We start from the raw sequence: 9,914 nt of genomic DNA, 5'->3' as shown, positions 1-9,914 counted from the left end.
CCTTGGGCCAGTCTGAAACTGTCCTTGAGGATGGGAAAGACAGCCACAGTTTACTGAGCTGAATCATTACATTCAGGGAGGGAATGAGGGTCTGGCCCCCAGCCAGTGCCAGCACTCCAGGTTCTGGGTAAAAATACTGCCTTAATCTCTGTAGATTTCCTGTCTTCTGGTTGGCAATGCCATCACTTTTCTTATTATGAAATATTTCAGAGGCACACTAGAGAGAGTAAGTTCGTCAGCCCCTCCGTGTGTGCCCAAGAACCAGCTAACCCTAACCTCTTGCCATACTTAATTCAGATTTTCTCCTAAGAAATAAATATCACAATACAGTTAAAGCCCCTGGACAGCCCTCCCTGATCCCGGTTCTCTCCCGATAACCCTAGCACCTGTTTTTAAAACATCTCATCAATGTTTTCATACCATTACTACATATGCGTGTGTTCATGTTACTACTACATACACACGTGTCCAAATAGAACATGTCTACCAGTTTTACAGCTTTCTGTGTGTTATGTTCTGCATTTCGTTGTGTAACCCAGGCAGTATGTTTTATGCTCTTTCACTCAATGTTATGGTTAAGAGCCATCTCATCATACAAATGTTGTTCAGTCACTAAGATGTGTCCAATTCTCTGCAGCCCTGTGCACTGTAGCCCAGCAGGTGCTTCTGTCCATGGGATTTCCCAGGCAAGAATACTGGAGTGGGTTGCCATGCCCTCCTCCAGGGGATTTTCCCCACCCAGGGATCAAACCCACACCTTCTACTTGACAGGCGGATTCTTGACCCCTGCACCACCTAGGAAGCCCGTCACACATATAACCCTAGGCTCTTCATTTTACCTGCTGGATACTGTTCCATTGCATGAATGGCTTGGCTTGTATAGACGTTTTCCTGTTGATCGATGTTTGAGTTGATCAGTTTTTCATGATTAAAAATAAGATTGTTGTGGGACTTCCCTGGCAGTTCAGTGGTTAAGACTCCACGCTTCTACTGAAGGGTGCCACAGGTTCAATCCCTGGTTGAGAAACTAAGATGCCGCATACCACATGACCATACACACACACACCCACACACACACAAGAAAGAAAAGAAATAAGACTGCAATGGACATTCTCGACTGCATTTGTGTGTCTAGGGAATGCACTGTTTTTCAACTGCAGTAAAAACGTGTAGGATAACTGTGTTAATCTTAACTAATATGATTCTATGCTGTAGATTACTTAGTACAATTGCTAAACGAATCATCACTACACTTACTTTTTTTCCCTTGCATTTTGACAGCTTAAATTTTATCAAGCAAATAAAATTCTACAGAACAAGGTCAGGAAACCTTTTATTGAAGGGTTAAAGGAAATATTTTAGGCTTTAGGCCAACCAGGAAGCAAAATTCACGCTATTTGATTATATAAGTACTTATACAACCATTTAAAGTATAATCTTTTAAAAATGTGAAGACCATTCTTACCTCATGGGACTTAAAAAAAGATACCCTTGCCCACAAAAAAGCTAGATAGCGGAACAGATTTGGCCCATGGGCCATAGTTTGTCTGCCTAACCACCATTATATGAAAGTCATTCAAAAAATGCATTCCTTTCCTTGAAAACCAATATTAAAAAGGAAGTCAGTTTTAAAGATTTTTTTGGATGTGGACTATTTTTAAAGTCACTGAATTAGTTACAATATTGTCTCTGTTGTTTGTTTTCTGGTTTTGTGGCCATGAGACATGTGAGAGGCCAGCTCCATAACCAGAGATCAAACCCACACCCCCTGCACTGGAAGGCAAATTTCCAACCATTGGACTGCCAGGGAAGTCCTCAGGAAGTCACTTTTAATAAAGACAAAAATATTTGATTCACCAGAAGAATCGAAGTGAATATGAGATTCCTGCTAGGGAAAAATTCTTCGGAAGATGTCCCATGCCTCAGCTGATTGATACAATGACTTTGAGGAAACCACTGAATCCTATTTTTTAAATCTATAATAAATTCTAGAAATGGAAAGACTCCTATCAATTAAGAATTAGATAAGAAATGACACTCAATGAATGTGTTTTATTTTTTGTTGTGTATTTTTTTCCTGTCTGATGGAATCATCTCTCTGCTTCTAGTTCATTGATTTAAACACGAGCACACAAATACAAATAATTAGCTTTTTCTTCCTGAAATGAACCTGACTTACTTATTTTGTCTTTACTGGACTTGAACTAAAACTTGAAAACAGTAATTTCAAGAAATTTTCTTACATGAGGGGACTCTAACCTAGTTTAAAATATTGACAAAAACAGGACCAAACTAAAAAACTATGGTGGCCAACCTCAGACTTACAAAGGCACTGTCAATCTCGGAGCTCATTCAGTAAGCAAGGTTCGCGGAGGCCATGGGGTCAGGAAGGCAATTAGACATGGCTCTGGGCATATTTTTTCTTTCACCAGCGTATCCCAAAGAATCACGCACAGTCTTCTCTCCCTCTCACATACACATACTCACACACATATCTGCTTTATACGTCTGTGCTTGTGCTGCACACATGTATTCCTTACAAACATATCTGCTTCCTTAAATGCACGTAGTGCACACACTTAAAATACGCACGTGGCTCTTCTTCACATACATACGTCTCTCACATGTGTTTCTTTCCACCAACACTAAAGATTTCTCTTTCTTCCTCTCTCTCTTCTCTCTCTTACCTACTTGTCACACAAACATCTCTCCCCTTAGCACATACATTCTCCTTACTCCCATATCTGTTTCTTACAAATCCAACTCTTCTCTAGTTTTTCTTTCTAACATACACATATTTTCACACGACTACACCCAGACCCAAATGCATTCTCTCATGGGTTTTCATAGATATGTATATTTGCTTATCTTAGTTCAGTTCAGTTCAGTTCAGTTCAGTCACTCAGTCGTGTCCAACTCTTTGCGACCCCATGGACTGCAGCATGCCAGGCCTTCCTGTCCATCACCAACTCCTGGAGCTTACTCAAACTCATGTCCATTAAGTCAGTGATGCCATCCAACTATCTCATCACACATACAAATATATACACAATCTCCTTAATTTCCTGCCTAAGCACAGTTTCCTCTTTTCACCTCCATCACAGCAGTGCAGTTAAAATGCCACGGAGTACGAGCTGGCTGGAGCCTTTAGCAGCTCCCATTTGTGTGCGTCAAGCAATATAGAGTTACTTATTGTGAGCTTACTGCTTGTTTCCATATGAAGAGGATTTCTGCATGGCTTTCTGTACATCAAGTTTATTCACTTTTGATAAATATCTGTAAAGTATAATTCAGTTTACATTGTTAGCTCTTACTTTCTGTGGAGCAAATACTTCTCTAGCCTATTAAATGCTTAAACTCAGCTCACTTAAATTCTCCCAAAATGTGAGGAGGGGGGGTATGTTGGTTTTCTTGAGCTGCCATAACAAAAATACTACAAGCTGAGAGACTTAAACAACAGAAATATATGGTCCACAGCTCTGGAGGCTAGAAACCCAAAACCCAGGTGTCAGTGGGGTTGGTTCTTTCTGAGGGTGGTGCGAGAAGGATCTGTTCCAGGCCTTTCTCTCTGACTCCCATGGCTGTCTTCCCTCTAGGTATGTCAGTGTCCAAAATGTCCTTCTTATAAGGGCACCAATCATATTGGCTTAGGGCCCACCTTAGTGACCTTGTTTTAGTGTGATCGTCTCAGCAAAAACCTTCTCTCCAAATAAGGTCACATTCTAAAGTACTGGGGTTTAGGACCTCAGTGTGTGAATTTGGAAGGAGGCAGGAATGGGGAATGCAATTCAGCCCCTAACAGTAGGATCTGACTTGTTTCTACAGGTGGTTCACACAGAGATGCTGAACTTCACCTGGACCAGTGATGCATCTGAGACCTCGATGTGGCACTTGCTCATTTGAAACTTCAGACTTCAGCTGCATCCCACACTCTCCACCTCCATTTTACCAGGAACATTATTGTTGTTGTTCAGTCTCCCAGTCATGTCCAGTTCTTTGGGACCCCATGGACTGAAGCACGCCAGGCTTCCCTGTCCATCACCAACTCCCACAGCTTGCTCAAACTCATGTCCATCGAGTCAGTGATGCTATCCAACCATCTGATCCTCTGTAGTCCCCTTCTCCTCCTACCTTCAGTTTTTCCCAGCATCAGGGTCTTTTCCAATGAGTCAGTTCTTCCCATCAGATAGACAAACTATTGAAGTGTCAGCTTCAGCATCAGTCCTTCCAACGAATATTCAGGACTGATTTCCTTGAGGATTGACTGGTTGAATCTCCTTGCAGTCCAAGGGACTCTCAAGAGTCTTCTCTAACATCACAGTTCAGAAGTATCAATTCTTTGGTGCTCAGCTTTCTTTATAGTCCAACTCTCACATCCATACATGACTACTGGAAAAACCATAGCTTTGACTAGACTGACCTTTGTTGGCAAAGTAATGTCTCTGCTTTTTAATATGCTGTCTAGACTGGTCATAGCTTTTCTTCCAAGGAGCAAGTGTCTTTTAATTTCATGGCTACAGTCACCATCTGCAGTGATTTTGCAGCCCAAGAAAATAGTCTGTTACTGTTTCCATTGTTTCCCCGTCTATTTGCAATGAAGTGATGGGACCCTGTGCCATGATCTTAGTTTTCTGAATGTTGAGTTTTAAGCCAGCTTTTTCACTCTCCTCTTTCACCTTCATCAGGAGGCTCTTTAGTTCTTCTTCACTTTCTGCCATAAGGGTGGTATCATCTGCATATCTGAGGTTATTGATATTTCTCCCGGCAATCTTGATTCCAGCTTGTGCTTCATCCAGCCCAGCATTTCATATGATGTACTCTGCATATAAGTTAAATAAGCAGAGTGACAATATACAGCCTTGACATAGTCATTTCCTGATTTGGAACCAGTCTGTTTTTCCATGAGTGATTCTAACTGTTGCTTCTTGACCTGCATACAGATATCTCGGGAGGCAGGTCAGGTGGTCTGGTATTCCCATCTCCTTCAGAATTTTCCACAGTTTATTGTGATCCACACAGTCAGAGGCTTTGGAGTAGTCAATAAAGCAGAAGTAGATGTTTTTCTGGAACTCTCTTGCTTTTTCAATGATCCAGTGGATGTTGGCAATTTGATCTCTGGTTCCTCAGCCTTTTCTAAATCCAGCTTGAACATCTGGAAGTTCACGGTTCACATACTGTTGAAGCCTGGCTTGGAGAATTTTGAACATTACTTTGCTTGCATGTGAGGTGGACATGCTGCTGCTGCTGCTGCTGCTGCTTCTGCTGCTGCTAAGTCACTTCAGTTGTGTCCGACTCTGTGCGATCCCGGAGATGGCAGCCCACCAGGCTCCCCCATCCCTGGGATTCTCCAGGCAAAAATATTGTAGTGGGTTGCCATTTCCTTCTCCAGTGCATGAAAGTGAAAAGTGAAAGTGAAGCCACTCAGTTATGTCCAACTCTTAGCAACCCCATGGACTGCAGCCTACCAGGCACCTCCATCCACGGGATTTTCCAGGCAAGAGTACTGGAGTGGGTTGCCATTGCCTTCTCAGTTCAGTTCAGTTCAGTTGCTCAGTCGTGTCCGACTCTTTGCGACCCCATGAATCACAGCACATCAGGCCTCCCCGTCCATCACCAACTCCCGGAGTTCACTCAGACTCACGTCCATCGAGTCAGTGATACCATCCAGCTATCTCATCCTCTGTCGTCCCCTTCTCCTCCTGCCCCCAATCCCTCCCAGCATCAGAGTTTTTTCCAATGAGTCAACTCTTCGCATGAGGTGGCCAAAGTACTGGAGTTTCAGCTTTAGCATCATTCCCTCCAAAGAAATCCCAGGGCTGATCTCCTTCAGAATGGACTCGTTGGATCTCCTTGCAGTCCAAGGGCCTTCTAGACCACCCCAAATTCAGAGATCCTACTCACTGCTCTCCCTGAGGTGAAAGTGCTCCACCTGGTGGAATGTCAAGGCACTACATGCCAGCAAAGGGTAGCCCTGCTTGTAATAGGGCAGCTAGCACTCTGGTACTAAATATCAGATAAACAAGGGAAAAGAAACAGAGGGGCAGAACAAATTTGGTGTAACCAGTGTATTTCATAGCGATAGTGCATGGGAGGTGAACTTTTGAGTCGAACACATTTAACAGTAACACATCAGCAAACAAACTAAATTGAATTTGTATAGAAAAATTCAGGTGAAATAAAATGTAGTTCCACTTTCATGGGACCCTAATAATCGGGCTGCAACATAGCACACACTAGCAATGTAACACTGACCCTTCATAACCAGAAAGGATAAAATTATATAAAAGTTTGATGGAGAAGATCCTTTGTCTGATAATATGTATAGAAATAAATCACCTGCCAATTGTGCAACAAGATTTAAGGACCACCTTCATAATCCCATATGGCATTTACAGAACAAAATTATGTAAGACTGAATAAATGCAAAGAATGTCAACAACACCATAGCCATCACATTTAACCTGGGCTTCCCTGGTGGCTCAGATGGTAAAGAATCCACCTGCAATGCAAGAGACCTGCGTTCAGTCCCTGGGTCGGGAAGATCCCCTGGAGGAGGGCAGGGCTACCTGCTCCAGTATTCTTGCCTGGAGAATCCCATGGACAGAGGAGCCTGACGGGCTATAGTCCATGGGGCTGCAAGGAGTTGGACACAACTGAGCAACTAACCACACACATTGTCTTTTTCCCCAAAAAACTCCTCTTGGGAGTTCATTCCTCCAGGAATGTAATAGTGTAACCATGAAATTCTCCAGGCAAGAATGCTGGAGTGGGTAGCCATTCCCTCTCCAGGGGATCTTCCTGACCCAGGGATGGAGCCCGGGTCTCCTGCATAGCAGACCTGTAATGGCAGATTCTTTATCATCTGAGCCAGCAGGGAAGCCTCTAGCAGACCAATGTACGGCAGACCTGGATTACTGGGATGTGTTCCCAAATTCATACGTATATCTCACCAACATGTCAGCCTTTTAGTCAAAATGACTGGAAAAAACTTTGACAGCGTCTGCAAACAAACATTAGTGTGCTAGCAGTTGATAGCCTCTTGATGTAGTTTCTTACCATCCTGAAGAATAATGATGCTTTTGTTGAAGTAATGTATTAAGACAGAGGAAGCAATGCTGCTTCTTAAAGGCCAAGGGAAAATTGATTTGTCATATTTTCCCACCTTAGCTCTTGCTGAAGGGGAGGTAAATTGATTCAGCTTCTTTGCAGGGTAATTTGACTATCTATCACCTCTGGCCTCATCATTCACTGCTAAGTATTTATCTTTTAGATTATCCCACCTATGTGAAAGAAAGGCTGAATGCGGTTGTTCTGTATTCGGTGTTGTTTATGGTTGGAAAGTATTGGAAATAACCCAACTGTTTCGACTCAGAGAAAGGCTTGGGTGATTTATAGCACATATACACATATAATACTCTGTAGACATTTAAAAAAAAAAAAAGAGTAAGGAAAACTTTCATTGGGCTGTTAGGGAACAGTCTGTAAGATATTTTGGTAGGTTCAAAAAAATTGAGAAATAGTATGATTTACCAGTGTTCAAACAAGAGTCAGGGAAGAAACATAGATGTCTATTTACGCATAAAATATCTCTGCAAGAATCCATACAAAACCAGTGCAATAGCCTCAAAGAGAGGACTTTACTACTGAGAGACAGGTGTGGAAGTGGAAGAGACATTCTTGTTTACTCTTTGGTACCTTTTGAATTTTGAGTCATACAAATGAAACTCTTCAAAAAATTAAGTTTTTTCTGCTTAATTTTCGTCAAGTAAAATTTCTCAAAGGTCTAATGATGTTTTTGAACTGTTTTGAACTGAAACCAATGTGGTTATTCTCTAATATCTGGCAGCTTTCTTTTCTTTTAGGGGAAGGTATTGTAATTTATTTTTTTCATTATAAAAATATGTAACTACCTAATAAAACAAAAAGTTTAAGTTTACTGATTGTATTTCTCCTTCCAACACAATTAATACAAATGGCTTTTACAATAGCACAATTCATAACACAATTAATAAAATGAATATTCTTTCCCTGAAATGAAACTAATATACATCTACAATACTCAAGACCTACAAAGAACACTAGTATCATGCATCCTAAAATCTGGTAGAAGGAAAAAGTTGCTAAACTCATCAATAATCTGATAATGCCAAATTAAACGAAAATCCATTGTAAGGTATGCTTCGAAGATTTAAGACAAAATATTACCTCTATATTTTGGGTTGTCATGTTTTGCTTTAGTACTTACATTTCAAAGTCAACATGGCAAAGACAACATTTTTTCCAAATGCTATTTATGTAATATACCTACCGGTGGTAAAAGATTACTAAGGGCATCAGTCCACATTGTGGGCCCGTCAGACAACACAAGGGGATGAGGCTGGGGTGCTAGCAGCATCTAGGGGTTCAGGGAACGCTTTCTGGGGGGAGAAGGTATAAAATAAGGAAGAAACACTTGCTAGGGGAAGCATCAAAGGGATAATGATCTTGCAAAGAAAACAATATGTGAGAAGACTGAGCAGTGAGGGAAGGCTTTCAAGGAATCGAAGGAAGATTAGTGTGACTGCACCAGAGAAAACGATGCATAGAACGGCTCTGATAAGATGGTAGGGACCCCTGAGTCCCCACAACCCAACCCTGGCCTCCCTCCAAAAGTCTGTCTCCTCCTGGAGACAGCCAGGCAGACAAATGACCAGTGCCCAGAGGAAAACCGGAGAAGGCAATGGCACCCCACTCCAGCACTCTTGCCTGGAAAAATCCCATGGAAGGAAGAGCCTGGTAGGCTATAGTCCATGGGGTCGCTAAGAGTTGGACACGACTGAGCGACTTCACTTTCAATTTCCACTTTCATGCACTGGAGAAGGAAATGGCAACCCACTCCAATGTGCTTGCCTGGAGAATCCCAGGGATGGGGGAGCCTGGTGGGCTGCCGTCTATGGGGTTGCACAGAGTTGGACATGACTGAAGCGGCTTAGCAGCAGCAGCAGCAGCAGTGGACAATATTAACCTGGAGCATAATACAGACAAAGGACACAGACTGATTTTAAGCAGAGGAGTGATGATATCAGATCCGCACTTTAGAAAGAGTTCTCCTGCCATGTGAGGTCAACAGCCACCCCCTAAAAGGCAGCTGTTTAATTCGACAGTGATAGTATAGAATGCCTTGTAGATGGAAGGACAGGGGGATGAATTAGGAAGCAGTTAAAATAGTTCTGGAACAATGACAGTGAGGGCAGCGGTGGGGCAGCAGGAGTTAGGAGGAGGGAAGAGCTGAAACCCTTGGGGGGCTGGAATTGACAAGCCTGTGTGCCCACCCTCCCTCCCCTTTGTGGCTTCCTCATTGGAGTTCACCCAGGCGTAGAGCTATAGCTCATCTTTCCCACAGCTCTTTTTTGACAGGCTTTCATGGGGATTTGCCCTTGTGGGTGTATTTAACTGCAGGCTTACTTTTTTGTTTCCTTTTCTGAAGCAGGAGGCAAATACTGTTGCTAAGTGGAGAGACTGAATCCGTTCGTCTGGACCAATGAAAGCTTTTGTGGGCCAGCAGCTTCCCGGGAGCTCTCAGGAAGGCTTGTCAAGTTCTGAACAAAACCTCAGAACAAAGAGTCAGCGCCCGGCTCTTTGTTCCATTTGATGTCATTTGAGACCCATTTTTAGTCTCTGGAGTAGGGAGCTTTGAGACTTGGTTAGAGACAGCCCTTGTGAAATTAAGAAGTTTGTACTATCATTGAAGATGGATTCAACGCAGCAGAAACTGGACGTCCTTTATCTCTAATACAGCAGAACTGCAGGTAGGTTTACCCTCAGTTTACAAATACAGAAACTGAGTGTCCTACAGGTTAAGATGCTTGCCAGCAAGTCTGATGAGGGCTGCAGGACTCACTCCAGCCCAGCACTGCCTGTGCCTCCTTCCATCC

Source organism: Capricornis sumatraensis, chromosome 1, assembly GCF_032405125.1.
Source record: "Capricornis sumatraensis isolate serow.1 chromosome 1, serow.2, whole genome shotgun sequence".
NCBI classification, from domain to species: Eukaryota; Metazoa; Chordata; class Mammalia; order Artiodactyla; family Bovidae; genus Capricornis; species Capricornis sumatraensis.
This window is presented reverse-complemented; position numbering follows the sequence as displayed.